Below are 18,882 nucleotides of genomic sequence, written 5' to 3'. Positions count from 1 at the left end.
AAAACCCCCAACATTCCTTATGAGAACAACATAAAGGAATGGAGGGAGTAAATAATAAATAATAAATAATAAATAATAAATAATAAATAATAAATAATAAATAATAAATAATAAATAATAAATAATAAATAATAAATAATAAATAATAAATAATAAATAATAAATAATAAATAATAAATAATAATAATAAATAATAAATAATAAATAATAAATAATAAATAATAAATAATAAATAATAAATAATAAATAATAAATAATAAATAATAAATAATAAATAATAAATAATAATAATAATAAATAATAAATAATAAATAATAAATAATAAATAATAAATAATAAATAATAAATAATAAATAATAAATAATAAATAATAAATAATAATAATAAATAATAAATAATAAATAATAAATAATAAATAATAAATAATAAATAATAAATAATAAATAATAAATAATAAATAATAAATAATAAATAATAAATAATAAATAATAAATAATAAATAATAAATAATAAATAATAAATAATAAATAATAAATAATAAATAATAAATAATAAATAATAAATAATAAATAATAAATAATAATAATAATAAATAATAATACTAAATAATAAATAATAAATAAAAAATAATAAATAATAAATAATAAATAATAAATAAAAAATAATAAATAATAAATAATAAATAATAAATAATAAATAATCAATAATAAATAATAAATAAAAAATAATAAATATAAAATATAAAATAATAAATAATAAATATAAAATATAAAATATAAAATATAAAATATAAAATATAAAATATAAAATATAAAATATAAAATATAAAATATAAAATATAAAATATAAAATATAAAATATAAAATATAAAATATAAAATATAAAATATAAAATCAAAAATCAAAAATCAAAAATCAAAAATCAAAAATCAAAAATCAAAAATAAAAAATCAAAAATCAAAAATCAAAAATCAAAAATAAAAAATTATAAATAAAAAATTATAAATTATAAATAAAAAAAAATTATAAATAAAAAATAAAAAATAAAAAATAAAAAATAAAAAATAATGAATAATGAATAATGAATAATGAATAATAAATAATGAATAATAAATAATAATTAATAATAAAAAATGTTAACTACTCCGTAATAACTAAAGAACTGTATATATAAAGGGCCCCTTTACTTAAGGTTCGCCCCGAGTCTCTAAAAGGTCAGGACCGGCCCTGGAAAAGGTGTGAACATAGATGACATGGGATACACGGTCGTGAATTTCAATAAACCGGGTCATCGTGATGAGCCATTCATCATGGCCTCTCAAGCAAAGCAAGTATTTTATATGATAGATCCGGCTGACACTTCAAAGTCAGTAGTTATTCAAGGAAAAAAGCACGGTGTTGCAGTTGCTGATCTTGTACCAAATGAAGATGAGTATGACCAAGTTGATGAAATCCCTGTTTTTTCTATATTTCAAAACACACCCGTGCAAGTAGACGATTCAATAGATCATCATTTGCGAGGTGATCACAATGAAGGTGTATGGGTTGTCCCAGATTCGACTACAAATAACTGAAAAAACTGAAAGTCAGTGAAGGGGCAGATAAGGCTAAGGCTGCTGTAATTTTGGTTTGGTTATTTTGGTGCCGATTTTTTTATATTAAGTAGTTGCTTATTTTTCTGTTCTATGCTAGTTGGTTTTGCGATACTTATCAGTTACCAGCTAATATTTGTTTGCTTGGTGTGATTGAATATTGAAGCTTTGTTTTAAATTTCTGTTTTAACTTTGAATGTTATTTTATACATATCTGAATATGTGAAACAGCCTGTTTTTACCATTTTAATCCCTGCTCTGAGTTACCAGAAATTTCCTGGTTTATTGTTTCGTAGGGGATTGATAGGTTGTAAGGATGCAGTGTTGTTTCTGTTGATGTTCTGGTGCAGTTGTGTGTTCTGTTGTGTCTATGGAGATGTTTGCGAGAACCTAAACTGCATAAGAAAACCTGTTCATATTACATAGCTGCTCCTAGGGACTTCTATTCATATGAGATCTAATTTAAAGTGTCTGGATGTCATATGACCTCATGCAAATCAAGCAGACCTTTAACCCGACCATCTCTTAGATTTCTATATCTATTAACTACTGAATTGTATTTACGTCATCAGTGAGAATCCCACATTCTCTAGCAATTGCCTTCGCAGTATTTACCATACAGACAGTAATACCAGCTGACCTGCAGATTGCAACAGATTCCTTGACACCAGAACATACTGAATCTTTGATGCCTACTATAGCAATGCATGTATCCTTTTTCAGGAATAGAACTATCAGTAGAGAAACTTTCTTCATCATTAGCAAATTCTTCAATTGTTGCATTTAAATGTTGAACTGCTGATTTATCAAGGAGATAATAACACCATCTGAGTCAACAACCTTGTCACACGCAGCCAAAATAATCTCAGAAGCACCCTTACAGTGTGCCCTCAGACCTCCACTAGGAATTTCAGATGAAGTGTGAAACTCCTTAAAGTTGCTAGCTTCCAAAGTTTTCCCACAAATGTGAGCTTTGACAACAGTCTTATGATTAGTTGTAAGTGTTCCTGTTTTATCACTGTAGATAGAAGTAGCAGATCCCATTGTCTCACAGGCAGCAAGGTTACCAACAAGAGCCTTGTCATTCATCATTTTCTTCATTGCAACCTATCAAATCCCCTACCAAATCTGCTCAAATAAGGAACTTAATAAATTTTTGGTTAAGGATCTAAATTTTGTGACCTCGTTCTTGTGAAAGATACTAATGATATCTATGTGCTAATATTTCTTTTCTAACAATCACTATAATGGTCAGGTTTGTTGGTAGGGCTTCTGAAAATGACAATCGCTCTCCTGCTAACAATGAAAATCCAAAAAAGTCAAGTCAAAGACCACTAGAGGGCCTTCAACAGCCAAGTACATCATTGTAAAAGATGATGGACTATTTCCTCTACATGGAATGAGCATAATTGTGCGATCGGAGAGTTTAAGAATAGATACACACAGGGTATATGGCACTTGCTAAGGTAAAGATCACCATTGCAGATTGGAGTCAAGTTGCAGAAGATACTAAGGAAATATTGTGGACTGCTGTTAAGGTAAATAATTTAAATTTAGATGTAAATTAATTCTAACAAATGCAAAAAAAAAATTGTTAAAATAAATTCCTTAACAAATCAGTCAAAACAAACAGAAAATGTTCATGTGTGATGATGATAAGAAAGAAGCAGTACTTAAGGATTGCAACAAAAGGTGGAAAGAATTCAAAACAAGATTGACACGAGAATACTTCACCAGTGAAGAGAAAGAGAAAGATGCAGTGGAGGACCCGTTGTCAAAAAAAAGAAAAAAAAAATGTAGTGGATGACCCACCATGGGATCTGTATGTGGGCATTGACGAGGATGATTGGAAAGAGTTTAAAAGACAACGTGAAAGTGATGAATTTAAGGTGACTTTTAGTTTTATATTTGTGAGATGCACTTTACTTTGTTTGATATGACAAAATGAAAATCCTTGATTTGATTTGTGGAAAGCATTGAATGAGTCATTAGGATTGAAATGCTTAGCTCTGATATGACGGTGCTGCATTTCATTTGCATCTGTCCACCTTTAGACTACATCGTTGCCTTTTCAGAAGTTAGCTCCTGGCATAACGTACCATAGCTCATTTCATTTGCATCTGTCCTGCATCTGCCCTGCAGAATCTGCAATGTCAAGTTAGCTCCTGTTATAAAAATAGAGCAAACAACAACTTATGGACTGAAGACTGCAGTTAGACAGCAGCAGATAACAGTCAGGCAGTACAAACTTTTAAAAATAGAGCAATCATTAATGTAGGTAAATGAATATTATAAGTAATGTGATATAAGGTATTAGAAATCTTTACAATAGTTCAGGAAAAAATAAAAAATAAAAAATAAAAAATAAAAAATAAAAAATAAAAGAATTACAGTAATCAATGGCACAATAGGGTTGTTGATGATTGCTAGCGGTTGTTTACAAAGAATATAGGTTTGTTGATGATTATTTACTTCGATCTCGTGGTTGACAGTTCTTAATTGTCCTTTAGATATAATGAATTAACGATTACTTAGATAACACTGATTTTGAATTAATTTAAGGGGCAACATTAACCAGGAGATTCTAAATTCTTAAAAGTTGACCTTGGGGGTTCAAAACTGCAAGCACAATCAGTCGTCTTGCATTGCCATAGAATAGTGTAAGGGTGTTCAAAATCGCAATCATTCGTCTTGAATTTCCATAGAAATTCTATCTGTTGGCTTTGGCTCACATGGTTCATATAACTGATGGACCTATGTGCTTCCCTACTCATATTTTGATCTCCGGTGCATGCACTGCATTGTTTGTTTAATTTTCCAGTAATTGAGCTTAAGCAACTGAATTAAAGAGTAGTTGACAGATACATCAACGCGTATGAGTGTTGTACTTGGTATAGAACAAAAAAAATAAAAAACTTCATCCTCGATTGAATTGATTAAATTCAAAAATGATTGAATTGTAGTTTTCAATTTTTTCATCGTTTTTTTTCATCAAAAAATGATTGAATTGTAGTGTTTTTAATTTTGCCTCTGATTTTTTTTTATCAATAAAGTCAGGAATCAGCCTAGTACTTGTTCTTAGGGATATTGGAGAATGCTAAAAAATAATATATCAGCCTTATTTCAGCTTTGATACAGGTTGATGTTCTTATTTTAGAAAGGACTGCATATGTTTAATCTTTGTCTTAGGCAAAGGTCTGTTTTGTAGAATGGGGAAAATTTATAAACATGCATCTGAAAACCTAGAAGTCTAGATCTCACTTTACTTGAAGATAATTAGAAAGGTGTTGTGGTAAAATGGACATAAAAATCAGGCCTTCTTATTTTTGAACAAACTAAGTATAATCAAAATAGGAACAATTTTCTCAATATTTGGCTATCACGAAATCATGTTTAACATTCAATTGTTTACCGAAACAAAAAAGTAACAGTGTATATATGTTTTCACCTTCAGCATTATCAAAGCTCCAAATATATGCTTTGTCATCACGTACTATTGCAATTTACTACAGAATTTACAAATTCTTTTTGTGTATATAGCTCAACCTGCACATAGGGGTCCTAACCTAATATGATGTATACCTAGTTGCAAGTTGCATGTTGTAGCTAGCTCTGGTATTTTTAATTGTTCTTCGCTGATTAATCACCAGATCTTCCTGCATTTGTAAAATTGACACATGACTTTTGGTTGCCCTGTCCCTCTGGTTTCTGACGGGCATTACATTGGTTTTTTCTTGCGTCACTATTAAATATTGACTCGTTGCTTCTGTATTCTCCCCCTCTCCCCATTGGGATACAATCGTGTTCCATAAGATATGTTGGTTCTAGACTGCTGTAGTTTCTAGATGATGCGAATGAGCCATCTGCTGATTCGATCTATCATGTTGAAGTTCTCTTGGTTGTCTGTTTCTTGCTCAGAACTCTTAAACTCTTCAAAATTATCCTTGCATAAAATCTCATTCTGAGTGTAATTTTCTAGCTGAGCTATGAGCTTCTTTGGTGAGCTTAGGCTAAGTCACATGTGTTGTCCTTGGGTCTTTCTTTTAAACCAATTGTGATGGGACTTGCACCTTTGCAATTAGAGTTCAACAGGTTTGACATATCAGAAAATAGTGCCATAGAGGCAAGGCTGTCATAGTGAGCTTTCAAGATGTTGTAATCACACTATGTCTATACTTGCTTTGAGCTCTCCTGTTCTGAAATCCTAAAGAGACCTGTCGAGGATGAACTAGACTCCTACATAACAAAACAAAATAAAAAACTAGACTCCTACAAACAAAACAAAAGCCGAGCGAAAACAGGCTCAACTAAGAAAAGAAAACCTAAGAACTACAAAGTCAACGCTGGTCAACTATGACCAGAATTGACACCTTAAAGCACTGCAGCACCGGAACTGTAACACTTCCCTTGCCCGCTTCACTGACCAGCCTGCAGAATTACCTTGAAAAAATAACATCAAGCTTGCTGAAACGGCAAGAAACTTTATAGCATTAGAGGTCAACACTGGTCCTGAATAGACCTGGTTATCGGGCGGGGCGGGGCGGGTCAGGGTCGGTGCGGGTCAAAAGAGGGTCGGGTATTGAAAGGGTCATTTTTAGCGGGTCGATAGTGGGCGGGTCAAAAGCGGGTCGCGGGTCAATTGCGGGTCATTAGTGGGCGGGTCAATAAACGAGCAATGAAAAATGAAAAACAAAAGAGCCATGTGCAAGTACAAGTAAATACGAAGCTATACACGTAATTTTTTGTATCATTACTATTTTAATTTTCAAAATAATTGTAGTATAAGTTTGACCCTATAATGACCCTGTCCAATAAAGACCATGTCCAATAAGAGCCCTGCCCAATAAAAGCCCTATTAACTTGACCCTAACCCTATATCCATTGGACTACCCTGTCCAATAACCAGGTCTAGTCCTGAAGAAAAGTTACAACAAACTTCAGCAACCAACACCACCCATACAACCCAAGAACAACAAATTGAAACACAACTACAGATCTATAATAGAAGCACTATAACCCAACACGCCAAAACAAAAACTGCAGTAGACCAACAAACTGCAGAAAATTTTCTACTGTTGCCTGCATGTTTTTGAATTTTATATTGATTACTTTTGTGTATCGTGTAAGCCATGCGTCTTTTTGTCCATATTCTATTACAGGCTATAAGTGCAAGAAAGAGAGATAACCAAGCTAGAAACGAGCACCCCCATCATTTGGGTAGTGGTGGATATGCAACAAGAGAAAATCAATACATCAAAGAGTAGATTAAACAACCCCTTTTGTCAGGTTCATCATCTGAGAAACCCATATTGACTCCGAGACCTCGTCATGAGAGCTGGATCGAGGGAAGAAAAGACAAGACGGGTAGGATCACAAACAAAAGACTCAAGCGATAGTAGATTTGATAGTAAGTATCTCATTTTGTTTAATAAATAAATATAATGTATTTTTTCAATAAGGATTTAATTATGCATTATTAATCATTTGATTTTCTTACTTTGAAATAGTATCAACTGGTAGAAAAAGAAAAGTCAGGCGAGTTTAAATCTGTTAGAAGCCATGACATCTTGATTGAAGCGCTTGGGAATGCAGAGCATGGTGGCCATGTTAGGGGAGTTGGAGGGAGAGCAACTATTACTTAAATTTTTAAAAGGAAGAAGAGAAGTTTTAAAATGAAGGAGTATTTACATATGCGCAAGTGGAAACATTTGCTCGTCTTGTCACATAACAAATAAGGGACCAAACAAGAGCTGAAATGAGAGTTGTTGCCATTGACATACTCAAATCTTGCGGTGTAAAAGTTCCTACTGATGTTGAGGTGGATATGCACCCTAAATAACCTTAGTAGTTGCCAGTCAGTCGATGTTATTGATCAGCTAGTTAGTACTGATAAGCCGGCTGATATTGATCAGATTGATCATGTTGATCCTCCCCTATTCGCAAACGAATCTAAGGTATTTACCCATTTTATTTATTACGTATAATTTAATATTGTAATTGTATTTATATTAATCCCACGTTTTGAAAAATTTTACCTACAGGACGAACTTCCTTGTGACCTTATTGTTAAGTTATGACAAATATAAAACATATATTTCATGCGAAAAAACCATAAAGCTAGGATTCCAAATTAATTGCCACATAGTCCATTATGTGAGGGGGTCGAAAAAGCACGAGGCTAATGCGTGACCTTGTCCCTCGTGGGTGTGACGTTTCTTTTTGTCAAATCAAGTGTAATTGGATATCCTGTGAGTTTACACCCAATTGACTAGTAATATAGGAGTCGCCATTCAGTTTTTAACGACAATGAGAAAAACTGACAAAACCCGGTTATCGTGACATAAAGGGAGTGCAATTATGTTTGACCACGACGGCCGTAGGTGTTAGGTTATGATACATATGACAATTCATAAATCATGCGGAAACAACCATTAAGCCAGGAATACATATTATTTACACATAATCATTTAGCATAGTTTAGATGCATACTCTTTGTTGCGTGCCTTCCCTAGCTGCGCCCGAACCGAACAAGAACAAGTCTTTAGGACTCCAAGTGTCGTCCCTCCGTAGATAGTCCACAGCACGTCCGGATCCGCCTTAAGATTGACCAACTAGAATCGTCCTTAAGGTACTATTATTTTCGGCATTTTTAGGCAATTGTGTGACTGAATTTTTCTCTCAAAAACTCACTTTGAATACTTGAAAACTCGTTATAAATATGTGACCCTAGGCACCAATTTATAGAGTTATGGAAAAGGATTTGGAATCCTATTAGGATACTAATTTATTTAATTATAATCCTACTAGGACTCTAATTAAATAAACTAAATCTTTTAGGATTAGATTTAATCATATGACGAATCCCGGTAGCCTTAGGATTCGAGTAACACACTTCGAGTAATACGCTAGCACCGCACGCAGGCCTTGCGGCCCACGCAAAGCGCCAGCCCACTCGTCGCAGCCCCGCGCGCGCGCCCAAGCTTCGGCTGGGCCTGGCTTTTGCGCTGGGCCTGGTCGTATGCTTGGCGTGTGGTTATTGCGCTTGGATTGCTGGGCGATGGCCCGGCTTCGTGCTGGGCCTTCGTCTGGCAGGCCTCGTCCGATGCTAATTCGTACGATGCGCTTCCGATTAAATTCTCGATTCCTGAATTCATTTCCGATACGAACAATATTTAATATTTCCGATTCCGGAATTAATTTCCGTTTCGAACAAATATTTAATATTTCCGTTTCCGGAACTATTTTCCGATTCCGATAATATTTCCGATTCTGACAATATTTCCGTTTCCGGCAATATTTCCGATTCCGGCAATATTTCCATTTCCGATAATATTTTCCGATACGTACCATGTTTCCGTTTCCGGCAACATCTACGACTTGGATAATATTTATATTTCCGATACGATCCATATTTCCGTTTCCGGCAATATCATCGTTTCCGGAGTATTCATTTCTTGCCTGTGACGATCTCAGCTCCCACTGAAACCAAGATCCGTCGATTCCGAATATCCATAGTTGGAGTATTTAATGCCATTAAATACTTGATCCGTTTACGTACTATTTGTGTGACCCTACGGGTTCAGTCAAGAGTAAGCTGTGGATTAATATCATTAATTCCACTTGAACTGAAGCGGCCTCTAGCTAGGCATTCAGCTCACTTGATCTCACTGAATTATTAACTTGTAAATTAATACTGAACCGCATTTATTAGACTTAACATTGAATGCATACTTGGACCAAGGGCATTATTTCCTTCAGTCTCCCACTTGTCCTTAGGGACAAGTGTGCATTTCCTAATTCCTTTGTCGCTCGATGCTTGCTCTTGAACATAAGGTAAGAGTTGTCATCCTTATTATGTCCAGAGGTGTTCCTCGGTTTCAGAGTTCAACTGATCAAATAAACAGATAATCATAGCCTATGATTCATCCGAGCACGGCCATGCATTTCACAGTTTCTAGCTCTCCGAGTGGCCTTGTACAACTTTTAAGCATCTCATCCCGATTTATGGGAGGACAATCCCAATCTTGCGATCTTGAGATTAGACTTCGTTTGATAGGTGATTACCTGAGCGTTGCCTTTATAGCCTCCTTTTACGGTGCGACGGTTGGTCAACGTCAAAGCAACCAGTTCTCAAACAAGTAATCTCAAATCACTCAGGTATTGAGGATTTAGTGTCTAATAATTTTAATGAAATTTACTTATGACAGATTTTCATCTCTTACAGTAAAGTTTCATAGGTCTTGTCCGATACTAGTCTTCCCAAAGTAAGTATCTATGCAAATGATTATGACATTGCCATGTCCACATAGTTCAAGAAACAGAACTACTAGTCATCTTGCATTTTAGTCGTCTAACGTTTTCTATGCGTCCAATATTATAGAAAACTCCGACTAGGGACCATTTTCAACTTTTGACATTCAAGCTCACTTGATAGACATTTCTTAGTCACAGGACTGGTCCTGACAGTCTATCTTGAATATTTTGTCAAATTGAAGGGACTCATCATTTAATACTAAACCAAGATTAAATGGAATATTTCATATATGATAAATGTTCAACCCCAACGTTTTACAACCATGGGCCTCTAACCCATCTTTAAAACATTTCATGGAATTCAAAGCTATGCTTGATTTCCAGTGCTACAATGTGAGTGTTGCTTCTCACTTGTTGCATAGGTTTAGTTATCATGCTTTGCCAATCTTAATATCCTTTTCATCGAATGTTCTTCGAGATATGATGATAAGATCTTTTGAGTATGTTTATTTTGTGATCTAGTCTTTCTTACTTAAATAGTGGTTCTACGCATTTTGCAATGAAGAACCATCAAGTCAGCAGACATGTGATCCAGCCAAGTTCAGTGAAGAACTTTTAATGTAAACAACTCAGTTTTATTGCTTCTTAGGCAATAAGTACTTCTACTTCAACTGTATAGGTTGCTAGTAATGCTTTGGTTTGGATTTTCTTATCCAAGCAGTTCACGGATATGTGGAAGACTTTCCAGCTGTATCTTAGAACATAGAAATTAATATTTAATTTCCCACGCAACAACTCATGGTCTCCAATCCATGTTGCTATTTCAAAACACGATGCTCTATAGCTCGTCCTTATCAATGGTTAACTCCAAAGGGTCTTGCTTGATCCTTTGCCAGTGTTTATGCGTGTAGCATCAATATTTAGCATATCTTTATTTCCTTGAATACAGAACTATTCCTATGTACCTTTTCAAGTACCATAACTATTCTTGATCTCAATGTAGTTGATCTTCACTTAGATCAATAGAGATTGGTATATGTTCGTCATGCCTAAAGTCATACGATACGTTTTTGGTGATCCTCATATTATATCATTCATGATAAATTCTTTTGCAGAATAATTCCCAATTGAATTTTATTCATGTAACTTTAGCTCATCTAGTTTCAGTAGATACTAAATCCAGCTAAATTCTTTGACATATAATATAGGTTAAGAATCTTACTTAGATCCTTTGATGTTTAACTTTAGTAAATGCTTATACATAGTTAAAACATTCTTTACTTAGGTTTATTCACATGGGTCGAATATCTCCAATGGAGTCTTTCGTGTTTGATTTAGTAAATGCCATTACTTAATCTAAAACATTAATATAAGATCTTTGTAAAAAGATCTTAATACCCAGTATGTACTAAGTTTCGCCTTGGTCCATCATTGATGAATAATTTCAAATCTAAGTCATTAGCATTTGAATGTTATTTCACAATAGAGAGATATGTGTGTGATACACATAAGACCAATTAAGTTTTATGTACTCCCACTAAACTTCTTATACATCTATAAGAATCATGTATATTTTATGAAACTAAAATGCTTATTAGCTTCACTTAAAATACAGTTCCAATTCCCAATTGCTTGCTTAAATCTGTACTTAGATTTTATAAGCTAGCTTTCCTTTTCAAGCATTTATTTGGATCCACAAATTCTATGACATACCATGTACATATTATATTCCAACATTTGATTGAGGAATACGTTTTGTCATCCAATTGCCATATGTACCAATATGCAATCATTGCTTGAATTATAGACTTAAGCATTACGATTTTGCATGAGGTTTCAACACAATCCATGCCATGAATTTGCTTGTAACCTTTAGCAACTAATCTAGCTTTGTGTGTGAACACAATTCCATGTTTGATGGTTTTTATCCTTAAAACAAACTTGCAACCAATAGGTGTGAAACTATTCTTGCAAATCAACAAAATTTCAATTTTGTCATCAAAACATTGAGTATATTTTATGGCCTCTAACCATTTAAAACATTTGAGTCTATATATGGCCTCTAACCATTTTAGGGAATCTGGGTTTCGTCATAGCTTTCTTACAAGTCACTTCTAATAGTTTGACTGCAAGTTGTAGGTTTCTTTACTATCTAATAGAAGAATTGCATAGTTTCAGTGACCTGAACTCCATGTTTCTTCACTATCTAATAGAAGAATCTCATAGTTTCAGTGACTTGAACTCTATGCCTACTTGGGTATAGAACATCAAACAATAGAATATCAATAGCCACTTGAAAGTCCTTTGAATATTCTGTTCTCCTTGAAGCACTTGTAAAGTCTTCTAAGAGATGTCTATTCTTTAAAAGCCACTTCTAAATTCCTTAAAGAATACGTTCGGGTTTTCTGAAGCACTTCAAAAACCCTCCGGAATGTCCGTTTATGTTTGTTGTTCGCCTCGAAGACTTTCGAGGTCTATTTTCTCCCACTTGTCATTTTGGAAACGAATCTCCAAAAGGACATTATTTCGAGCAAACAAACATTATGTTCTCAAAAATTCGTGGTAGAAACAATACCCTTGTGTCCCATTTGAATAAATCACAATGAAACATATATCTATACTTGGGGGCCTTAGTTTGTTGAATAACAAACACTAAGCTCCCACTGAGTTTAGGAACTCTTTAGATATATTATGAAAAGATATTTTGAAATTACTTTTCAATAGCTTTGACGAATTTGGTTTAGTTTGGTGGTAGTTGAGCATTTTGTTTTAGAAATTATAGGAAAAGTCTCTATGATTCATCATTAATCGAATCAAGTACTAATTGACTTCGATTATTCCACCTAAGATATGCCATATCTTATGGACCTAGATTGTGAAATTACAACACACAATCATTGATGATCATATTTGGTCTCAAGTAATCATCAACATGATCTAACCTAGATCTTTATGATTTCTTGCCAAGTGGATTTTATACTTCTGAATCTTTGAACTAGCCAAACAGATTCAACTTATATCACATTTGAGTAAATAAACCTATATTCACTCAAATCCATGTGAAATAATAAAGTCATAAAATCTTTCTTTAGCTTTGAACTCTATTGTCTAGGCGTTCTAACAATAGTTCATATCTTTTGTTACTTTCAACAAGTAAGACTAGTTGTCTTAAAATGATCTAGAAATCAATCAACTTTCAAAAGTCCATCAAAATAGAGCTTTTGAATGTTAACTTGTTGATATGGTCTAAGCAACAATACCAAAGATTAGTGGAACTCAAATCAAGGGGTTGATTTGAACCTAGTAAAGTTCTTTAAAGAGTTGTTTGTTTTAATCAAGCATATTGACTCAACCTGTAATTGACCATTTCATTCAAACATTGTTTTTGTTTTTCTTGAATGTGAGTCTTTTTGTGTTTGAAAACATAAATTTAGGTATGTTGATTATGGAACAAAATAGCCATTAAGTTCCAGCCTTTGAAAGGACTTAAAACAAACTAGATGAACCTACAACTAATGTAGCATTGCCATGCTTCATTTCCCACTTGTAGGTCATTAGTGTATCCTAGCTTCCATTGTTTGAGTTATTGCCGAAGTAAGAACCTCAAGCGGTATATGATACCAAGGAAGTTTGATTGCTAGGTCACTTCTCTTTAAACATAAACTTATAGGTAGAAACGGAATCGTAAATTCCTTTCATTTGTTCCTCGTTTTCCTATTTCTTGTACCCTTTCTTATAGTCTTAAGAATTGAATTCTTTAGTGTTGACTTTTATACTTTGTTAGACATGTCCAATATCACCCCAACAAGGTTCTTACCATTTAATTTATGTTGAATATTAAGTTTCAACTAGATGATCTTACCAGAAGCTTCTAAAGTTCTCTAAGCATCGATCTATTCGAATGTCTAGGGACTAGACTCATTCGAGAATTAAATGGACAAAGATATTAGGTTGTTAACCATTGGTAAAGCTGAGCGTGTTAAACTCAATGCTTTATGATCTCAAAACTACAGTGTATTTTGGATTCACAAGCACCAATTAGTTTGCCATTCGACTTTGATGTTCGAAAACAACCATAAAAGTCGCTATAAGAAACGTACATTTTAAATTGCTCACTTTCTCTCATTTCCGTGAATCGTTCTTGGATTCACTACCAATCGAGGAAATTTACTGTTACCTTTCTAAAAGGATTTATTGCAGTGCAAGATATTTAATTATAAACAATAATTAAAACATACATTGAAGCATGCAAAGTCTAAACATTTATCATGAATAATAACTTGAAAATGAAAGCAATCATGCAATTTAAACAAGTCATTAGCATTTTATTCGAATTATGTGTTCCGGCAGGTGTGAATAAAATGATTCCAAGATCCTAAAATCATTGAAGAACTAAGCACATTTTGTCGACTTAATCCTAAAACATCTTAGGTAAGCAAAAGCCTTTTGCTAATAGTCTAGAAACTATTCTTGGTTGATAGGTACGTCTCAGAACTTATTAGGTAAACCTATCGATTTTGCCACGACATAAAAGGACTCCTTACTTATATCGTTGAGTTTCACCAAAACTAACATGTACTCACAATTGTTTGTGTACCTTGCCCCTTTAGGACCAATAAGTAACACCTCGCTGAGCGAAAACTATTACTAGATTGATGTAAAGGATATCCAAGCAAGTGTATATTTTGGCATGGCACCTTTTAACTCAATTTTTAAGTTTGGAACTTAAGGCTCTTACTATGTTGGTTAGATTTTAAGTGAACTAAAATCCTTAATCATGCAACATAATCAAGCTTTTGATCTCATGAATTTTAAGACATATTTAAAGCAATAAATAACTTAAGTTGCCAGCGCTCGATGCATGTTTTAAGTTATTTATTGCTTTTAAATATGTCTTAAAATGCATGAGATCAAAAGCTTGATTATGTTGCATGATTAAGGATTTTAGTTCACTTAAAATCTAACAAACATAGTAAGAGCCTTAAGTTCCAAACTTAAAAATTGAGTTAAAAGGTGCCATGCCAAAATATACACTTGCTTGGATATCCTTTACATCAATCTAGTAATAGTTTTCGCTCAGCGAGGTGTTACTTATTGGTCCTAAAGGGGCAAGGTACACAAATAATTGTGAGTACACGTTAGTTTTGGTGAAACTCAACAATATAAGTAAGGAGTCCTTTTATGTCGTGGCAAAATCGATAGGTTTACCTAATAAGTTCTTAGACGTACCTATCAACCAAGAGTAGTTTCTAGACTATTAGCAAAAGGCTTTTGCTTACCTAAAATGTTTTAGAATTGAGTCGACAAACTGTGCTTAGTTCTTCAATGGTTTTAGGGTCTTGGAATCATTTTATTCACACCTGCCGGAACACATAATTCGAATAAAATGCTAATGACTTGTTTAAATTGCATGATTGCTTTCATTTTCAAGTTATTATTCATGATAAATGTTTAGACTTTGCATGCTTCAATGAATGTTTTAATTATTGTTTATAATTAAATATCTTGCACTGCAGTAAATCCTTTTAGAAAGGTAACAGTAAACTTCCTCGATTGGTAGTGAATCCAAGAACGATTCACGGAAATGAGAGAAAATGAGCAATTTAAAATGTACGTTTCTTATAGCGACTTTTATGGTTGTTTTCGAGTATCAAAATCGAATGGCAAACCAATTGGTGCTTGTGAATTCAAAATACACTGTAGTTTTGAGATCATAAAGCATTAAGTTTAATACGCTCAGCTTTACCAATGGTTAACAACCTAATATCTTTGTCCATTTAATTCTCGAATGAGTCTAGTCCCTAGACATTCGAATAGATCGATGCTTAGAGAACTTTAGAAGATTCTGGTAAGATCATCTAGTTGAAACTTAATATTCAACATAAATTAAATGGTAAGAACCTTGTTGGGGTGACATTGGACATGTCTAACAAAGTATAAAAGTCAACACTAAAGAATTCAATTCTTAAGACTATAAGAAAGGGTACAAGAAATAGGAAAACGAGGAACAAATGAAAGGAATTTACGATTCCGTTTCTACCTATAAGTTTATGTTTAAAGAGAATTGACCTAGCAATCAAACTTCCTTGGTATCATATACCGCTTGAGGTTCTTACTTCGGTAAAAACTCAAACAATGGAAGCTAGGCTACACTAATGACCTACAAGTGGGAAATGAAGCATGGCAATGCTACATTAGTTGTAGGGTCATCTAGTTTGTTTTAAGTCCTTTCAAAGGCTGGAACTTAATGGCTATTTTGTTCCATAATCAGCATACCTAAATTTCTGTTTTTCAAACACAGAAAGACTCACATTCAAGAAAAACAAAAACAATGTTTGTTTGTTTATTTGAGTGAAATGGTCAATTATGGGTTGAGTCAATATGCTTGATTAAAACAAACTACTCTTTAACAATAAAAACTTTACTAGGTTCAAATCAACCCCTTGATTTGAGTTCCACTAATCTTTGGCATTGTTGCTTAGACCATATCAACAAGTTAACATTCAAAAGCTCTATTTTGATGGACTTTTGAAAGTCAATTGATTTCTAGATCAATTTAAGACGACTAGTCTTACTTGTTGAAAGTAACAAAAGATATGAACTATTGTTAGAACGCCTAGACAATAGAGTTCAAAGCTAAAGAAAGATTTTATGACTTTATTATTTCACATGGATTTGAGTGAATATAGGTTTATTTACTCAAAGTGATATAAGTTTGAATCTGTTTGACTAGTTCAAAGATTCAGAAGCATAAAATCCACTTGGTAAGAAATCATAAAGATCTAGGTTAGATCATGTTGATGATTACTTAAATCAAGAATGATCATCAATGATTGTGTAGTAAAATTCACAATCTAGCTCCATAAGATATGGCATATCTAAGTTGGAATGATCGAAGTCGATTAGTACTTGATTCGATCAATGATGGATCATAAAGACTTTTCCTATAATTTCTAAAACAAAATGCTCAACTACCACGAAACTAAACCAAATTCGTCAAAGCTATTGAAAAGTAATTTCAGAATAACTTTTCATAAAATATATCTAGAGAGTTGCAAAACTCAGTGGGAGCTTAGTGTTTGTCATTCGACAAACTAAGGACCAAGTATAGATATATGTTTCATTGTGATTTATTCAAATGAGACACAAGGGTATTGTTTCTACCACGAATTTTTGAGAACATAATGTTTGTTTGCTCGAAATAATGTCCTTTTGGAGATTCGTTTCCAAAATGACAAGTGGGAGAAAATAGACCTCGAAAGTCTTCGAGGCGAACAACAAACATAAACGGACATTCCGGAGGCTTTTCGAAGAGCTTCAGAAAATCCGAACTTATTCTTTAAGGACTTTAGAAGTGGCTTTAAAGAATAGACATCTCTTAGAAGACTTTACAAGTGCTTCAAAGAGAATAGAATATTCAAAGGACTCTCAAAGTGCCTGTTGATATTCTATTGTTTGATGTTCTATACCCAAGTAGACATAGAGTTCAAGTCACTGGAACTATGAGATTATTCTATTAGATAAGTAAAGAAACATAGAGTTCTGGTCACTGGAACTATGAGATTCTTCTATTAGATAGTGAAGAAACCTACAACTTGCAGTCAAACTATTAGATTAATGAGTTTGTGACTTGTAAGAAAGCTATGACGAAACCTAGATTCCCTAAAATGGTTAGAGGCCATATATAGACTCAAATGTTTTAAATGGTTAGAGGCCATAAAACATACTCAATGTTTTGATGACAAAATTGAAATTTTGTTGATTTGCAAGAATAGGTGCACACCTATTGGTTGCAAGTTTGTTTTAAGGATAAAAACCATCAAACATGAAATTGTGTTCACAACACAAAGCTAGATTAGTTGCTAAAAGGTTACAAGCAAATTCACGGTGTGGATTGTGTTTAAACCTCATACATAATCGTAATGCTCAAGTCTATAATTCAAGCAATGATTGCATATTGGTACATATAGCAATTGGATGACAAAACGTATTCCTCAATCAAATGTTGGAATAAACTATGTACATGGTATGTCATAGGATTTGTGGATCGAAATAAATGCTTGAAAAGGAAAGCTAGCTTATAAAATCTAAGTACAGATTTAAGCAAGCAATTGGGAATTGGAACTGTATTTTAGAGAAACTAATAAGCATTTTAGTTTCATAAAATATACATGATTCTTATAGATATATAAGAAGTTTAGTGGGAGTACGTAAAACTTATTTGGTCCTATGTGTATCACACATATCTCTCTATTGTGAAATAACATTCAAATGCTAATGACTTAGGTTTGAAATTATTCATCAATGATGGACCAAGGCGAAACTTAGTACATATTGGGTATTAAGATCTATTTACAAAGATCTTATGATATTGTTTAGTAATGGCATTTACTAAATCAAACACGAAAGACTCCATTGGAGATATTCGACCCATGTGAATAAATCTAAGTAAAAGATGTCTGAACTATGTATAAGAGTTTACTAAGTTAAACATCAAAGGAATTAAGTTAGATTCTTCACCTATATTATATGTCAAAGAATTTAGCTGGATTCAGTATCTACTGAAATTGAATGAGCTAAAGTTACATGAATAGAATTCAATTGGGAGTTATTCTGCAAAAGAATTTATCATGTATGATATAATATGAGGATCGCCAAAAACGTATCGTATGACTTTAGGCATGACGAACATATACCAATCTCTATTGATCTAAGTGAAGATCAACTAGATTGAGATCAAGAATACTTATGGTACTTGAAAAGGTACATAGGAATAGTTCTTGATTCAAGGAAATAAAGATATGCTAAATATTGATGCTACACGCATAAACACTGGCAAAGGATCAAGCAAGACCCTTTGGAGTTAACCATTGATAAGGACGAGCTATAGAGCATCGTGTTTTGAAATGGCAACATGGATTGGAGACCATGAGTTGTTGCGTGGGATATTAAAATATTAATTTCTATGTTCTAAGATACAGCTGGAAAGTATTCCACATATCTGTGAACTGCTTGGATAAGTAATTCCAAACAAAGCA

At 33.1% G+C, this 18,882-nt stretch overlaps 1 long non-coding RNA gene across 1 annotated transcript; it reads left to right on the top strand.

Moving 5' to 3' along the window:
• Positions 1-1,237: 1,237 nt before the first annotated feature.
• LOC110795948 (uncharacterized) lies at positions 1,238-7,658 on the top strand. The gene is made up of 4 exons (XR_002535486.2): positions 1,238-3,129; positions 3,225-3,480; positions 6,751-6,998; positions 7,099-7,658. It is a non-coding gene; the product is annotated as an uncharacterized lncRNA (long non-coding RNA).
• Positions 7,659-18,882: the final 11,224 nt, after the last annotated feature.

Source organism: Spinacia oleracea, chromosome 5 (genome assembly GCF_020520425.1).
Source record: "Spinacia oleracea cultivar Varoflay chromosome 5, BTI_SOV_V1, whole genome shotgun sequence".
NCBI lineage: Eukaryota > Viridiplantae > Streptophyta > Magnoliopsida > Caryophyllales > Amaranthaceae > Spinacia > Spinacia oleracea.
The sequence above is the reverse complement of the archived record's forward strand: the minus strand, read 5'-3'. Positions and strand labels throughout refer to the sequence as shown.